General features: G+C 47.2%; 1 protein-coding gene across 1 annotated transcript in view; it reads left to right on the top strand.

Moving 5' to 3' along the window:
* UGGT2 (UDP-glucose glycoprotein glucosyltransferase 2) overlaps positions 1-18,814 on the top strand; it is a 1,372,316-nt gene that overhangs the window by 1,023,968 nt on the left and 329,534 nt on the right. The window lies entirely within an intron of this gene.

The raw sequence follows: 18,814 nt of genomic DNA, 5'->3' as shown, positions 1-18,814 counted from the left end.
AATGCCATCTTTACGGAATCAGAGCTTTCCTACAGAGGATACTGCAGTGAATGAGGAAATAAGGGCGCTTAATACTAAAACAGTTTCCGAAGATGGCTGCCAGAGAAAAGGAGCCCAAATGTAGCCCAAATAGCACCTCCATGTTGCTGAAATATAGACCCATGGCAGAAATGTGCATCCTAAAGGAAATGCTTTAAGATTTACAGTTTTCATTCCATCAAAATGACTTCATGTGTGCCACACTTTTGTCATAAATACAGAATGTTAGTGTTCTAGTTGTTCAGTAGAACATTGTGGGGAGGTTCATAGCAGGATCACAGATTCGGACAATTGTGAGCAGGGGGGACGAAGCAGGGACAGATGCAGCACGTTGACCACACCACGTTGGGGGGTGGCAGCACAAAGGACCACCCAGAGCAGATGGAAAGGGCAGTGGCAGAATAGCAGATCATGGAGGGAAGGAGTACAACGGCGTCAAAGCCAACCATGCAGGACAGGGGCAAAAGAGGCTGTGGCAGCAAAACAGACCATGGAGGGCAGGAGGGAGAAGCAGTGGCAGCACAGTGGAACATGGACCGCAATAGGGAGGGGACAGAGTGATGCACACAAGCAATAGAGGGTGGGGGGAGAAGACAAGGACCACAATCTAACCATGCAGTGCAGTCAGGAGGGGCAGTTGCAGCACAATGAACCATGGAGGGCAGGAGGAAGGGGCAGGGGCATGCCAACAGACCATAGAAGGCAGGAGGGAGGGGATCAGGGCATGGACTTAAGCATCAGAGAGCAGGAGGTGGGAGGGGAAACCTGCTATCCAGGTGGAGCAGGCTGGAATGGTAGTGACAGCACAATGGACCATGCAGGGTAGGCGGGGTGGAGAGTGGCAGCACAGCAGACCTTGGAAGGCAGGAGTCGGCAACAGTGGCCACATAATGAACCATGAAGGGCACAAGGTTATGGTGGCAAACTCAGATAAAAGAGGGCAAGAAGTGAGAAGGGTAGGGGCAACAAGCTTACCATGCAGGGCGGGCAAAAAGGAAAGTGGCTGCACAGTGGACCATGGAGGACAGGAAGGAGGGGCAATGGCAACATAGTGGAACGTGGAGGACAGTAGGGTGCAGGTAGTGGCATGGACAGGGACAGCAAGCTGACCACACAAGACAGGCAGTGCACAATGTCAGCACAACAGACCATGGACAGCAGTAGGGAGAGTGCAGAGGCCTGCGCATGGACAGCAGGGGGAGAAGGGGCAGAACATGAGCAGCAAGCTGGCCATGCATGGCAGGCATTAGGGGCAGTGAAAGCACAACACATCATAGAGGGAACAAGGGCACACACATGAACAATGGAGGAAAGGTGGGAGAGTGTTATGGGTATGAAGCTGACAGCGAAGGGCATGTGGGTGTGCAGTGCAGTGGTAGCAAAACAGACCACACATTGGCACGTGGGGTGGCGTTAGTGAAGCTCAACAGACCATGGAACACAAGATGCAGGGGACAGCAGCTGCATCATTGCTTAATTTGTGCTTGTTGTTTCCGGTGCTGAGCACCAGCACTTGTTTTTTGAGGGCTGGTGCTTATTGTTCTGCCTTATGCATTTGCTGCGAGCAAAAGCCTCATATGGGAAAGATGGAGGAAGAGAAAAACAAAAAAGCGTCACAAAGGGAGAGGGCAGAAAGCTGCAAGAGTGAGCCCGTGTTCTCACATTTAATTGCGGCAGCCGCGTGTTTAAGAGGAGGGCTTTGGGCACCGGCGCGTTTTTATTTACAAATTAAGCACTGAGCTGCATGCATCGGGCAGGCAGGATGTGTGTAGGAACTGCATGCTTAAGTAGCTGCTCTCTCCGGGCGGGAGCAATGCTGGCTCCCACTTCATGCAGGGAGCTGGCTGTCGGGGCCTTGGGGCTTCCCACACAGTCCCCAACAAATGTATGGTGGGTGCCGTGGGTGTGCACCAAGGCACTCGCATTTAATGATGCAGGACCCGGGGATGGGGTCCCAAGGGCCACATGAGGCTCAGGAAGTAGGGCCCTCTCCTTCAAAAAAAAAAATTGGCCCTTGGGAATGGTGTCCTAAGGGCCTTTTAAAGGCTTGGGGAGGGGGACTGTGCAACCCCCCTCCCCTTAAAAAAAAAACCAGGGGGATGGGCCACGTGGCCGACCCTATCCTTTAAAATAAAACCTAAGGCCCCATGACCAAACCCAGTGGCGGGTGTTGGTGTTGCGTATAGTAATTAAATATTACTTTACGCCCCAAAAAAGAAAAAGCCCTAGAAGTTTACTGAAAAAACAAGGTTAAAATAATATTATAGTTAGGTGTGATAAAAAGATCTGTTTTTGTTTAAAAAAAAAAAAAAGAAATTCACTAAAGAAAACAGAGGTTAAAGTAACACTCTAATTATTTGAATATGTCAGTGACAAAATCAACATTTTGACCTAAAATAAAACCCAGAAATTCACCAGTTATACTTAGCTGAGCTGTCTATAACGTGCGCACCCTTCATGCTCTGCTTATGGCCTAACATATTACATCACTCATGGCATGTTCTGTGACATAATTTATGACATCACTGATGACAAAATGACATCATTAACATCATCCAAACTTTTTTTTTTACACACTGCTCTATAAACGAATATAGCATTTGAGCTGTGAATGTAAATGCAAAATAGCTCAGAATTATATGAAGCATCATTATTGTTATCATACACACAACCCCCATAGATCTAGCAAGCTTATTGTGTGCAACATTGAACCTGTACCATACACTCATGGGTAGCAGAGTTCATGTTGACTATGAACCACAGATTAAAGTGTAATGTATCCTGCACATGGTGTTCAATCTGTATACAACTGTTTAAGGAAAACCAGGTTCCTCCAGATACTGAAGCCCTGTTACATAAATAATGCCCTACTACGTACAGTCTTTACCTCTATAAAACCCCTGACAGCCACGGATCCTACATTGAGAAATAAAGTGAATATAAGTAGGAAAGTGGGTACTGTTAAAACTGTTTAATTCATGGAGAGAGTTTACTCTATACCACACTGTTTGCAGACAGTGAAACTTGCATGAGAAATACACCACAGAGTATTAAAATGTATCTACCAAGAACAGAGTACACTCTAGCAAAACTTGTCCCAAGAGTGACTATTCATGTAAAGTAACCCAGGTATCAAGGTACTAAAGATCATACTACCTGCAGCCTTCATACTGTGGTGAAAACATTAAAGATAGCCCATCTTCTGAAGCAAAACAATCACATGTATGCGGGTTAGGACCTGGTGCGCACAGTCTCCTATGTTAAGTAGAAATTATCATGCCAAGACAATTCTGTCTAATAACTCAAGTCTGCTTGCAATACTTAGCATGTAGAATCTTTGCCCTGCTGGAAACTTTTTTCTGCAGTACCAAAAAACTTGTGTTGAACATAATGAACACAAGTTGTCAATGGTCACCTGCACACAGTTACTCTTCATTACAAAAATGTATAACATGTTCAATACCTCTACACACCCTGTGGTGCAGAAGGGCACGTGTGTTTTGTAAACATACCAATTAGCTGGACACAGGCTGTTCAAAATTAGATAGAAAAGTAATATGGTAGTTACCCACGCTATGTAAACTCTAAAACAAACACTTTCATTGGATGATGTCATCAGTGATGTCATAGAACATGTCATGAGTGATGTAATGTGTGAGGTCAAGAGCAGCCCGTGGTGGGGCTCAAGTTATAGTCCACTCTGCTAACTATAACTGCTGAATGTCTGTGTTTTTTTTTAGTTCGAAACGTTAATGTTGTCACTGACCTATTCATTTAACTATACCATTACTTGAACCATTGTTTTTTTGGTGAATATATACAAACACACACATACACACATATATACACATGTATATTCACTGAAAAAAACGGGTTAAGGGAGGTTATAATTATGTGAAAATGGCAGTTAAAACATACAGTTTTAAACAAACAAATCCACTGAAGTTGATCAGTTTTAGCTAGCTCAAGGAATTACAACTTTTGCCGTAATGTAACTATAACTCGCACCCCCGCCATGCACAGTGTTTTCATCAATGATGCGTAATTTTATCACTGATGTTGTATATCATGTCATGAGTGATGTAATAGGTGGGGTAATTAGCAGTGCTTGGTGAGGACTTGAGTTATAGTCACTTTAGGGCACCAGTTATAATTCCTTAAGATAACTATAACTTATGAATTTCAGTGGTTTTGTTCGTTTAAAATGACATGTTTTAACTGAAATTTTCACCTAACTATAATGTCCATTTATTCTTTGGGTTCCTCAGTGACTTTCTAAGTTTTTTTTTTTTTTTAAGTAAAGTACAATATAATGACAATTCGGAACTATAACGTTACTTTAACCTTTGTTTTGTTTTTTTAGTGAATAGCTAGGGTGTTTTTTAACGTGTCCTTATCAAACATAAAGCCAACCCCCTCTCTGTATCCTTGGATCTGGAGTGACACCCAGGGGTGTCACACTGGGTGTCACAGTGAACAAAAAATAAAACTTTTCTTTTCAAATTCAACCTCAGGTGAGGGACCCCCACAAGGCCCATGGGAGTCAGGGTAACCCTACCCCTTTCACCCTATAACTTTTTTGTTATATTTGTGTTAGGAGTGGGAACTGAGTCCTAAGAAGGCGGACGCATCTTTTCCTTCAGGTTGGGGGCGCTAGAGAGCCCATGTCAAGATGGCCGCACTGTAGTGCAGCTCCTCAGGCCGTGAGCGAATAATCCGTCATAATCCTGGCCCAAGCGCATATTATGTGGACCTCAATGGAGTCGAAATGCAGCTGGGGTGCTAAGCCCTGCAAGAAATTGCGGGCAAAGAGACTGTCAACGCTCCCCAGAAAAGATTCGCTGACTGACCCGCGCAAGGGCCTCAAAATGGCACCTGCAACATCAGGGCGCTGACGGAAGAGCTATGCTCGGTAGAAGACCTGCGCCGAGCTGGAGAGCATCAGTCAGGAGAGTGCCTCGACTGCGTGGCCCTCGCCGCTGACCGCAGAGGCTGATTGGTCGTTCAAAGTGAGGTGAGAATGGGCAGAGGCTGCAGCCGCAGCGTATGCGGTGGGAGGCCTGAGGACCTTGCCCTGTTGGTGGAGAGAGGAGCGGCATATCGCAGGACCCGAAGCGGCTTGGAGGACGAGGAGGCTCTGGGGTGTGGAGAGGGGCACTCGGAGGGACATAGTGAACGCAGGAGAATGGCTAAGGTGAGCGGGGGTGCGCTGGCTGCTAATCTCGCGGTGCCATTGATGACACCAGAGCCGATCCCGCCGTAAACTGACGCCGCTGCACTGGAGCGCTTTCCCCTCTAGCCCCTGCCAATCCAGAACAGCACCTGAAGGACTGCTCAAGCACCACTGCGACAGAATTAGAAAAGTGGACAATACGAATCACAGATTATACAGGGCCCCAAAGAAAAAACTTGACGTCAATACACCCGGCATCACGGGTGGAGCGAATGGTGTACTTGACATGCTTGCAAAGCTGATAGCACATGTTCCTTTAAATGCTTGACATTGTGCTGGGGGCTGGGAGGTGTGCTTCCTGGAATTGATGCCTCAGGGACTCATCCTGAATTTAGACGTGAGAGAAGCAGCGTGCAAACCAATTCGAAACTAGGCCACAGCGACAATGGGTAAATCAGAAAAATTGCAAACCCGATTGACGTTTGAAGCAAAAAAATGTTCCTGCGAGCCGCCCGAAGCTGAAGCAGAAAAAGAAGCACCAAGCCAGCCTGCAAGCACTATAGAGAATACCTTACTCGCCATGCAGCAGAGTCTACCAACGATCAATAGTAGGATAGACAGACTGAACCTTCGCATGGACAACGTGAACAGCGTGACTCCCGCCTCACTGATGTTGAACAAAGAGAATCCAACGCAGAAGACGAAGCCCTAAAGACCAAGGAGAAAATGTTGAACATGGAAAAAGTATTGGCAGTCATCAAGGCAAAAAACAACCTGGAGGCACGCTCAAGGTGCAATAACTTGAGAATAACTGGACTCCCGGAGTCGACTAACACAGGGAACATGGAGACATTTGTGGAACATCTTATCATTGAAATTTTTGGAGCGGATGCCCTATCCCAGATGTTCGTGGTGGAGCGATCCCACAGATCTCTGGCCCTGATCCCTTTCCCGGGGAACCGCCACGACCTGTCATGGCCAAGCTGCAGAACTACGGAGACCGGGACACAATCCTAAGGATGGCCAGAGAGAAAGGAGAAATTACTCATCAGGAAATCACCTATCTTTCTATCCTGATTTCACACTACTGTAAAGCCATCCGTGAAGAATATTTCCTAGTAAAACAGAAACTACAGCAAGCAGGAATTGCCTATGCTATGCTCTACCCGGTAAGATTACAGATTGAACATTTGGGTAAAATGATCATTTTCAGCTCGCCACAAGCTGCAATGGATGTCACCAACAAACGGCTGTGGAAACACAAACAATACCGCTCCCCAGAAGTCGACGCAGAATCCGACCAAGGCCCTGATTAGATCCCTATGGATGAACGAACATCGAGGCACTGATGCCTGCTGAACCAACCTGATAAAGACATATAAGAAGCCGTAGACCAGGCGTGGAGGACACTGGAAGGCAAGGAGGGTAATGCGCTACTGCGGTGACGGCTGTTGGTGGCGCGGGACCTCCATAAAAAGATCATCCATATATAGAGAAAGATAGATAACCCAGGCATACACCCTGAGTCATCACAGCAACCCTGCTAGACAAGGGATACTGGATCTCTGAGTGCCCCTCGAAAGGTGTACCCTGAATGGGACTGACCTACGATTTGCCTTGTAGTGTTTGTTGCTAGTGACATAATTCTGAGTTAAATTTGAAAAATGGAGACTAAATGCTCCACCAGTTGATGGGAATCTCTTTAGCATAATTGAGATGCTGAAGTGGGTGGGGAGGTAAAAGTTGGGGCTATGTAATGCTGTTATACCGTACGCAGAGTCACTGTTTGATGATTAGGCACATACACACACCACTGCTAAAGGCTCAAATTGTGAAACACCAAATCAACAGTCCCACGCTCGAGTACCATGTCGCTTTTAACTTTGAATGTATGGGGGCTCAACAACCCCCATGAAACCCACAAGGTACTGGCTTACCTTGATAGGCATCACATACAGATCACATTCCTAGAGGAAACACATCTGACAAGCAATCGGTGCGCACTGGTCGGTAGGATGGGCGGCCTCGTCATATTCATCATACTCTAGGGGACTGCTGATATTGATAAATAAAAAAGACACACAGTTCACTACAGTGCACACTATCACAGATGAACAAGGCAGATATGTTATACTACAAGGGACCTTGGGTGGGGGGGGACATGCTTACACTTGTCAATGTATATGGGCCGAAAATCGTTGACCCAACACTTTACACTAATCTATGGAATATTTTGCGCACCCTGCCACCAGCGGTGATCCTCTGGGACGGGACTTAAACCTAACATTAGATACACAGCACAACAGGTCGACGGGGATGGCGAGCCATGACTGTCGCTCTGCGAAAATACTCAAAGAAGCTATGGAATTGAGAGTATTTATCAAGGCCCATAGATCTGGACGAGGTCCGTGATGCGATACATACATTGCCAAACGGAAAAGCGCTAGGCCCTGACGGGCTGACTGGAGAATTCCATAAAGCATATGCCGTGCAAGTGAGCCCCCAACTTTATAACATGTATGATGAAGCCTACACAAAGGGGGAGCTCCCTGCAACTTTGAGGGAGACCCTTATAGTAGTGCTCCTCAAAAAAGGACCCTGATCAGTGCTGGTCATATCGCCCTCTATCCTTAATAATTAATGATGCGAAAATATTAGCTGGGATAATAGCAAATCTCCTGCAGCCCATCATGCCAAATCTAATACTCCCAGATCAATCAGGCTTCTTCCAAAATCGTTCCACTACCCACAATCTGTGCACGTTGTTTGCTCTGCTGCATCGTTTAAACCCCCAACTAGAGGTGGCAGTATAATTGGATGGCGCCAAGTCCTTCGACTCTATAGAAAGACATTATGGGCCTGATTCTAACTTTGGAGGATGGTGTTAAACCGTCCCAAAAGTGGCGGATATACCACCTACCGTATTACGAGTCCATTATATCCTATGGAACTCGTAATACAGTAGGTGGTATATCCGCCACTTTTGGGACGGTTTAACACCGTCCTCCAGAGTTAGAATCAGGCCCTATATGTTCACTATACTGGAGCTTATGGGCTTGCCTGATACAAATCTTTGATGGATTAAACTACTGTATAATGGGCCGATGGTGTGGATCCAGGTAAATGGGTACATACAGCGTGGGACAAGGCAGGGATGTCCATTGTCCCCACTCTTGTTCGCTCTGGTGGTGGAGCCACTGGATTGTATTATACGGCAGAGGCATTCAGATGCAGTGCTTCAATTTCGGCAGTGTCCGGTCGGAGTGTCGCTATACGCTGCAGATATGGTAGCGTACGTAAAAAAAAACACAACCCAGCTGACACCTATACTCCGGGAATACATAAGATTCAAGTGATACTCAGGGCTCAGCATTAACTGGGAGAAATCGTTGGCCTTGCCACTGAGATTAGCAAGGTAGAATGCACAATTCGGCCTGGCATGCACTGGGGACGAGGGCAGGATGTCTACCCCTGTATGCCCCGGCTTTACCCTTAGAGTATCACCCAGCGCTGTCGGTCACCCATGAGCCAAGCCACTGACAGAGCTGAAATCAGCAGGAATTGTCACCATGGGAGATCTCTACTGAGGTGGGACCTTTGTAGGCCTGGCGGATTTGCAGCACATACACAATGGCGTGTCAATTTTTTACTTTTATTATCACCGCCTCACGCGTGCCATAAGGGCATTACACCCAACATTCCCGACTGAGCCACCAGCACTGGGAGCGCTACAGACCCTACTTACAAGCCCGGATAGGAGACAATTAGTTACCAAATTATATGCAGCCATGCAAACTGAATCGACTGACAAAGCACTGGCTCGCTGGAATACCGACTTCCCCACCCCCCTGACGCAAAATGACTGGAAATACTGCTGCTCACTGACTAGCTGTCTCACATTTAACTGCAACCTGCGCATCATTCACTACAGATATTTGCACAAGATGTATTACACGCCACTTAAAATGCAACAATATGGGCTACGGGTAGACACACAATGTGCTCGATGTGGGTTGACAGGGGCAGGATTCGAACACTTGGCATGGGAATGCCCCTGGATATGGGAGTTCTGGATAGAAGTGGTAGAAATCCTATGCGATTTAATTGCAGAACCAATACAATGCCCGATTCAGATGTGCCTGCTGGGCATGGTGAGGTCATTGCATCCGGCGGCACAAATCGATTCACAGCTATAGCACGGCTGTTGGCCAAAAGACAAGTGGCTGTGCATTGGGGAAAACGATCATACCTTAGATATGCAAAGTGGCTGAAAGAAGTGACTTATTGATAAGATGTCTTAGAAGATTATGCAGAGGAGCTGTCCAAGATGTCCCCTCCTAAAAATATTTGGACCCCGTTTACAAATTATTTGCTAAGAAAGCAGGGATCTGTGCCACTCAGGCCATTAAAGTGGGATTGAAAGTTACATAGTAAAATATCCATAATTGAAGTTACTGAATGCATATGTGTGTGTGCCTCCTATTGTTTACATTGTTTTAAATTTCTGATGGTATCTACTGCGATGTTAGCTGGCAACTTGATGTTGTGTTCTGTTGCATATGATGATAAAAAAACAAATTAAAAAAACAAAAAACATTTACTTCAGGTTGTGGCTAGCCAATCACAATGTTAGATTGAGCACACATTTCTGGGAATCTGCAGCGGAGGATGTTTACTAATGTTCTCTCAGTTACTCTCATAGCCCGTTTCCACTTTCCACAGAGCGTTTTGCACTGGGATGAGTAAAAGCACTGTCGGTGTACGCTTTCCCTGACCACATGATCAAGGAGATACGTTCTCTGAATGTGGTCAGGCTTGTATGTCGCCATAAAATAAAGCATTGCTGGCATTGATAATTTGGACTGCAGCTGGTTTCTCAATAGATTGGGAAGTGCCTACCGGTTTGCCTGTGTAAGGAATGGATTTATGGAGGTTCGCTCTATATATATATATATATACATATATATATATATATATATATATATATATATATATATATATATATATATATTTATTCACTTAAAAACTAAAGGTTGCAGAGACGATATTGTTAGGTTCTGAATGTACTCGTACAAAACCATACAAATTCAGCAGTTATAGTTAGAATTATTTCAAGTAGCTATAACTCGCACCGTAAGGAATAACTCGCTCCCCCACCATGCACGTTTTTTCTTCAATAATTTGACTGCTGATGTTTCATTAATATTTTTATTGACGTTATGAATGTGGTCATGGGTGCTCTAATATCTGGCTTAATTAGCAATGCATGGTGAGTGTGTGTGTGTGTTTATGGATCAGGTCTTTGCTCACAGTAGTCTTGTGTCCATTATTGTATCACACAAATTTCCTAATCCCACCGGCATGGCACGAACGAGCCAGAGCATCCTGCTTCAATAATTTTTTTTGCAGGCAAGAAGACATGCATTTTGACCCCATGGGTCTTGATCACATACCATCCTATTTATGATAAAGTGCTTACAGAGATTCCAATCACCTATGTCAATTATTTCTTTGCAGAGAACCACCTCAGTAATACATAATGAGTGCATTGTGCAACTCAATTTTATAAAAAATATTTAATCTTTTTCTTTCTTGGGATTACAAATAATTATCATCCTTCAAATAATATATTTTTACATAAGCAAGACCAATAGCTTAAATAACAAAATTCATCAGCCAATTTTAAGAAAGATTCCTTAAATCTAATATCTGCCAAGGAAACAGAAAGAGTGCTCTGAAAGGCAATTCCTCATTGCTGCTTAAATCAAAATAACAAAACCTTCACTGTTTTATATATATCTGTTTTGCACAGTCAAAAACTCAAAATAACAAACTCCATGAATGTTCATATATATGTGTGTTTGCCACAGTAAAGGTAATTTACAACAATATCATACAGATCAATAAACCTTTATTCACACTGTGGCTTGAAACTGTATCAAAACAGATGGAGTCTACTATATGAATACATGATAAAGACTCTAGTGGTTATACTCTAGGTGGTTAGATCCATATTTTTATACTGTAACACTATACAAGAATTACGTATCTTGTGGCCTATAGATATAAAATCATATGTTGAGTCCAGAGATCTTTGCTGTAAATTGTCTCGAAATCATGAGAAGGGGAAATTGATTACATTTTAGTGATTCTAATAAAGTGCTGAGTGACCATACCTAAAGTGCTAACCATTTATATTTACAAACAGTGTGTAGACAGTACAACAATCCTTATTTTCGGAGATACACATGTAATTCTTTGCTAATATTCATACCTACAGGTATGGTGCATCCAGCTTTGACTGTATATTTGGACCCCAAATTCTGTAATGCACAGATTCGAACACCACTCCTCAAATTCCTTGGAACAGTATCTATTCCAAAGAATCTGAGTTCCTTCCAGTTACTGTTGCGTGATTCAAACAAAATATTTGCCAGTGCCATATGTCACATCTATGCTGTTTTTTGCCCTCGTATTCTAATGTGCACTTCTTTACAGGAAAAACATGCTGCCAATGTACCACTTGTGACAAGGACATAGTATCACATAAACAGTAAAATCAGTTTTACATGTGAAGTGTTTAGTAATGTGGTATGTCTGTTTATATGACAGAGACATCTAGTTGCAGTTTCCTCACCTTAGAATTTCCTCCATGTGTCAGCCTGGATCTGGAGATTTTTCTTGAGCAGTACCTCTGCGTGCCGTTAGGTGGCATCATCCGCACCAGATATGATGTTGCAAGTCCTATATAGGGGCCACCCTGGTGCACTGTTGTCATTTCTTTTCTTTCTGCACCAGCTAGCGCTTATCCGAAAAGAGGTACCCCATAGTCATTTTTTGGCTGCCCTTTTTTCGACTTTTTGTCAAAGTTTTTTTGAGTTGTACAACTCCTGGTGTGTCAAGGATGTCATCTAGGAAGACTGGATTCAACCCCTGTAGACCTTGTCATCGGGCAATATCTGATAGAGACTTCTAGTTGCAGATTCCTTACCTTCGAATTTCCCCAGGCGACAGTCTGGATCCAGAGATTTTTCTTCGACCAGCACCTCTGTGCATTATCTGGTGGCGTCGGTCAACACCACGCGCGCCGTTGGCGTCCTGGTCACCGTGATGACATCGCGGTCGTATATAGATGCCACCCCCAGCTCGCTGACATAAGTTTTTTTCTGTCCGCGCCAGCCTTTGTGCAGATCTAGGGAAAGAGCTACCTTAGTCATTTTCTGACTACCAAAAACTTTTTGTCATACTTTTTGTGACGAGATTGTGGATACGTTGTGATATGTCACGTAAGACCAGCTTTAAACCCTGCGACTCCTGTCACTGAACTATGTCGGTGACGGATCCGCACCTCGTGTGTCTCTATTGCTTGGAGCGCGACCATGACCTGAAGTCGTCCTCCGAGTGTCGACTCTGCATTGTTCCCGGTCTCGCTTGAGAGGATGGTCTACAGACCACCCACTGAGTCACCACCATTCTTCGTCTTCGAATGCTTTGGGGCATTTGAGTGACAAGAAAAAGAAGTCGAAGAAGGATAAACGTTTTCCACTTTACCCCGTCGATCGGATGATATGACGTGGGAAGAGTGTCAACCGCCTGGGTCTGTTCTGCATTTTCCTGACTTCCCGGGAGCCGGTAACACCCCTGCCCAACTCAAAGAATTCTATGAGTTCAAGTGCCTCATTTTTGGGCAGACTGATCCACCATCTGTGCCCTCGGCCGAGGTGAGTCAGTAGGGGCCCCCTCGGGTTCCAAGTTGTCGGTTTTGGCCACGACTCTGGAGCATCCCTCCGGATCTGCATCTGGATCCGTTTGGATGCTAGTCGTACCATGCGACCTTACCCAGCGCCGGGTAAGATCTCGACACTCCCGACACTGATTGGGCCCAGAATCGACGTCGATCCTATACTTATACCTGATGACCCTGAGCCGGAACGGCATCGATCAACGCCAGTTGCATTCTCCATGGGCTCCCTTGAGCCCAGGGTTGATAAGGACCCTGATACTTTTGGGTTTGGATACAGAGAGAGTGTAGAGGAGCCGCTAGACCTTTTGGAATACCAGCTTGACCCTAACATGGACTGGGTAGAGGAATTGGGTGACGCCAGTGGTCTAGGCACCTCCCCTGATGCTGGAATGCTCTCTCCCCCTTCTGTGGCTACAGAAGAGGGAGCTTCTTACTCTATGGTGGTAAGAAGGGCGGTTGAGGTCCTGGACCTCGAGCTTCCTTCTGTGGAGGTTAGGATTAATCTCCTAACCGAGGTGCTTCAACTGGGTTCTTCCTCTTCTGAACCTCTTCTCCCGTTTAATGAAGCACTGACGGACGTCCTCTTGGGTACCTGGTCCAGACCCAGCACAGGGGCTCCTTTGAATCGGACGATTTCACACCACCATAGACCTGCACTATCAGACCCCAAATTCCTCACTCAACATCCCACGCCTGAGAGCCTTGTCATGCAGGATTCATCTTCATCCGGCACATTCCCTACTGCACCCCCGGATAGGGAATCAAAAAGAATGGACAACTTGGGGAAGAAGATGTTTTCTCCCAACAGTCTAGCGTTGCGGTCCATGATCACTGCATGCCTTTTGGGCCGTTATTCCCATACTCTCTGGGATACATTCTCGCAAGTGCTGCCTAGAGTTCCGAAGGATTTCCCCAGTCGTGACAGATCGGAGGGACGAAGCAAAGTTCATGATTCGATAAGGGCTGGATACGACCGACTCTCTCGGTAGATCGGTTGCATTGACGGTGGCATTGAGATGCCACACCAGGCTGAGAACATCTGGCTCCTCAGGGGATGTCCAGAAATCCTTGATGGGCATGCCCTTTGACAGCACACATCTCTTTGGAAACAAGGCGGACTCGAGCACTTCAAGAATTCCCGAGCCACGGCCTGGTCCCTTGGCCTCGTGCCTGCTTCTAGACCCCAGCAGTCCGCCTTTCTCTCCTTTCATGGCTATAGAAGGGGCACCCAACCGTGTTCTTTCCCTCCAGCCATCGACCCGTGAGGCTGCAGGATCCCACATTCCCGGGGATCAGGGAGCCAGTGGGTTACCCAGTCCACTTCTGCTCCCTCCCCAGCCTCCAAACCTTCCTAGTCCGCAGGTACACCAAGAACCAGTTGGTGGCAGGACTTGCCATCACCTGCCCCAATGGCAATCCATTACCTTGGGTAGGTGGGCCCTTCAGATCGTCCGAAGGGGCTACTCCCACCCCTTCGTGACATCCCCTCCAGCCATGCCACCTTTGTACAATCGCATATCGGAGGATCATATGGCACTTCTCTGAGAGGAAGTCCAAGCCCTTTTGGCCAAAGGAGCTATAGAAAGGGTCCCTCTGCCAGAAGTATGTTGTGGTTGTTATTCCCGCTACTTTCTGGTGCTGAAAAAGGACAAAGGCCTTTGTCCTATATTAGATCTCTGGTCTCTCAATCTCTTCCTTAAGAAGAAGTAGTTCAAAATGTTGACATTGACTCAGGTCTTATCTGCTCTGGACCCAGGAGACTGGATGGTAGCGTTGGACTTGCAAGACACATACTTGCACATTCCCGTCTTGCCGGCCCACAGACGTTATCTACGATTTGTGGTGGGTCATGAGCACTTTCAGTCCACCTTGCTCCCTTTTGGCCTTACCAGTGCCCCTCAGGTGTTCACGAAAGTGATGGTAGTGGTGGCAGCTCACCTGCACAGGTTAGGGGTTCCAGTTTTCCCCTACCTCGATGTCTGGCTGTTAAAGGCGAACTCGCCCCAGACAGTCATCTCCCACCTCCAGACTATGGCGAACCTTTTGCATTTGCTAGGGTTCACTATCATCGTGTCGAAGTCACACCTGACTCCCTCTCAGACGCTCCCTTTCATTGGAGCTGTTCTGGATACACTGCAGTTTCGGGTGTATCCTCCTGAAAAGCGAGTCCAGGATATTCGGGCTATGATACCGATGTTTCAGCCTCTATCCTGGATTTCAATGAGAATTACTCTGAGGCTTCTGGGTCTCATGCCCTTCTGCATCCTGCTGGTTCAAAAGGCCAGATGGCATATGCAGTATCTGAAGTTCCAGTGGGCGCAGCATCAGGGGAATCTCTCCGACAAGGTCCAGATCTCAGAAGGAACTGTGAGAGACCTGTAGTGGTGATTAACGAATCAGGGTTGGGTCAAAGGCAGATCCCTCTCCTTTCCCCAACCAGATCTTACAGTGGTGACAGATGCATCACTCCTGGGAAGGGGAGGCCATATGGGAGAGGTGGAGATCAGAGGCCTCTGGTCTCTGGCGGAAACCAGGCATTTCTTCAGTCTCTCAATGGGAAAGCAGTGCAGGTGTTCACAGACAACACCACCGCCATGTGGCACTGCAACAAACAAGGCCGAGTGGGGTTGTGGACCATTTGTCAAGAGGCTCTTCACCTCTGGACTTGGCTGGAACATCAGGGCATTTCTCTGGTGGTTCAACACCTGGCGGGCTTCCTGAACCCCAGGGCATACAAACTCAGCCGACGATATGTGGTCGATCACGAATGGCGTATCCATCGGGAGGTGGTGCAAGGTCTCGTCCTTCAGTGGGGAGAACCTTGGTTAGACTTGTTCGCCGCCGTAGAGAACGTGTAATGTCAGCTGTTTTGCGCGTTGGAGTTTCCAAGGTGGCACTTGCTCTGCAACGCTTTTCGTCACGAGTGGAACTCAGACTTCCTGTACACCTTTCCGCCCATACCACTTCTGCCCAGAGTTCTGAAGAAGATCAGGCAAGACAGGGCCCAAGTAATCCTGGTGGCTCCGGACTGGGCACAAAGAGTCTGGTATCCCGAGCTCCTGAGCATGGCCTTAGTTCCTCCGATCAGACTGCCTCTTTCGGAGGATCTTATGTTGCAGCAACAGGGGAGGGTCATCCACCCGAACCTGTCCACCCTCCGCCGCCTTTCGTGGAGATTGAGCGGTGCCAGTTGACGTCTTTTGACCTGCTACCAAGGCCTGTAACGTCATCTTGGCAGCCAGGCGTCCCTCAACCAAAACTGTATACGCCTGTTGTTGGAAGAAATTTGTGGCATAGTGCATCAACAATTCTGTTGAGCCTCTATCTGCTCCTCTCTCTCAAGTTCTTTTCTTTATTCTTTCCCTTGCCCAACAAGGCTCTACCCTGGGCAACATTAAGGGATATCTCTCTGCTATCTCTGCTTTTTTGAGGTTACCAGATCAACCTTCTTTATTCAAATCTCCCATTGTTGGGAGATTTCTCAAAGGCCTCACACATATTTTTTCTCCTATCCCATTCATCATGCCCCAATGGGATCTGAACCTAGTCTTAACATACCTTATGTGTGCCCCACTCGAGCCGGTTCACAAATGCCCTTTACAGCTCTTAACCATTAAAACTGTCTAATTGGTTGCCATCACCTCTGCCCGCATAGTAAGTGAGCTCCAAGCTCTTGCATCTAAACCACCGTTCCTGGCAATACACCCTGACAAAGTGGTACTTCGCACAAGGGGTTCTTTTCTACCTAAAGTAGTGACACCCTTCCAGGTGGGGCAGTCCATCACTTTTTGTGCACCCCACATCCCTCCATGAAGAGGAGAAACTCCACCGCCTGGACCCAAAAAGAGCGTTGGTGTTCTACCTTGATCGTACCAGAGACTACCGGATGGACGATCAACTCTTTGTGGGATATGTGGGTGCAAAGAAGGAGAAGGCGATGCAGAAGAGGACCATTTCAAGATGGGTGCTCTTGTGCATCAAAATGTGCTACGCTCTGGCTAGGAAGCAACCCCCTGAAGGTTTATGTATTCATTCCACCAGTGCTACTGCTGCTACTACAGCGCTAGCAGGGGGCGTTCCAGTCCTGGACATCTGTCATGCAGCAAGATGGGCATCTCTGCACACTTTTATCAGAAACTACTGCCTGGACAGTCAGGTCCGCAGGGACAGCTACTTTGGCCGTTCGGTTCTGCAAAACTTCCCGGTGTGATCTTGGTTCGCAGCCCACCACCGAGGATGGTATTGCTTTGGTATCTATTCAAAGTTAGGGAATTTGCAACTCGAAGTCTCTATCAGATGTACAAGTTACTTACCTTCGGTAACAGTATATCTGGTAGAGATATATTCTAGTTGGAGATTCCTTACCGACCTGCCCATCCTCCCTGCACTGCGAACTGATTTCTAGGGACAGGAACTTCCCTTTCAGGGCCCTAGTTCTGGCGCACCATTCTCAGTGTTCTTCATGGCTCCACTCTACTGGCGTGGAAAGTCGTAAAGAGAAACTGACATCAGCGAGCCGAGGTGGTGCCGCCATATGACCGCGACGTCATCACGGCGACCACGACGCCAACCACGCTCTCGAAGTCGACTGACGCCACCTGATGGCGCGCGGATGTACTGCACGGAGAAAAATCTCCGGATCCAGACTGATGACTGGGGAAATTCAAAGGTAAGGAATCTGCAACTAGAATATGTCTCTACCAGATATATTGTTACTGAAGGTAAGTAACTTGTACGTCGGTGACGGATCGGCACCTCGTGTGCCTTTGATGTTTGGAGCACTTCCACGACCCAAAGTCTTGCTCCGAATGTCTAGCAATGCATCTGAAGGCTTTGAGGGAGCAGTCCTTGAAGCTGATGGCAGGCTGATGCTCAACTCTATGTATGTTGAGGTCCTGATTGAGAGGAAGGTCCCAGGAGCGGTTGCAGAGTCCCCCATTGTCGTCCTCCCACTCCAAATCCTCAGGATGATCAGATAAGTTGAGGCACAAGAAGAAGTTGAAGAACGCAAAACATTCTACGACTTCACGCCAGCTGACCAGATGAGGGAGTGTCATCGTTCTAGGACTTCATGTGCGGAGCCATTGCCTGGGTCAGCTCCACGTCTCCCTAAGTTTTTGGGAGACAAAGTGGCCCCTGCCCAATTAAAAGAATTTTATGAGGCCATGCTCCTCATTTTTGGTTAGTCCAACACCATTGGAGCACCATCTGGGCCCACGGAGTCGGAAGGGGCTCTTTTGGGTTCTGCGCTGATTGCTTCAGCTCCGAGGGGCACCCATGAATCCATGCATGGATCCGGGATGGCATTGGTCGTACCGTCTTGACCTTCCCCGACGACGCTGTTCCCTAGTCTGATGCTCCCATCACCACCCATGCACCTTGGCCGCTCCGTCCCCATCCCCATCCCCATCCCCATTGCCGACACCGACGCCGACTCCGGCGCTGACAGGAGCTGTGCCTCCTATGTCTGATCCTGAGCCTGTTTCTCATGGGCTAGGGTACGGTGAAGAATGAGAGGGGTCGCTGGACCCTTTAGAATACCAGCTCCAAGACCCTTTGCACTGGTGTGGGGACTTGGGTGAAGCCAGTGGACTGGACACTTCCCCAGGTACTGGTATGCTTTCTCCTCCTCACATGGCTATGGAGGAGGGTGCTTCATGCTGTAAGGTGTTGTGAAGAGCAGCTGAGGTCCTGGACCATGAGCTGCCTTCCGTGGCCGTCAGGACTAAGTTCCTGGCAGAGGTGTTTCAGCCTGGAGTTTCATCCTCTGAAACCCCTACTCCCCTGCAATGACGTCCTTACAGATATCCTACTGGGTACCTGGTCCAAACCCAGCACAGGGGCTCCTGTGAATGGCA

The sequence above is a fragment of the Pleurodeles waltl genome, chromosome 8, assembly GCF_031143425.1.
Source record: "Pleurodeles waltl isolate 20211129_DDA chromosome 8, aPleWal1.hap1.20221129, whole genome shotgun sequence".
NCBI lineage: Eukaryota > Metazoa > Chordata > Amphibia > Caudata > Salamandridae > Pleurodeles > Pleurodeles waltl.
The sequence above is the reverse complement of the archived record's forward strand: the minus strand, read 5'-3'. Positions and strand labels throughout refer to the sequence as shown.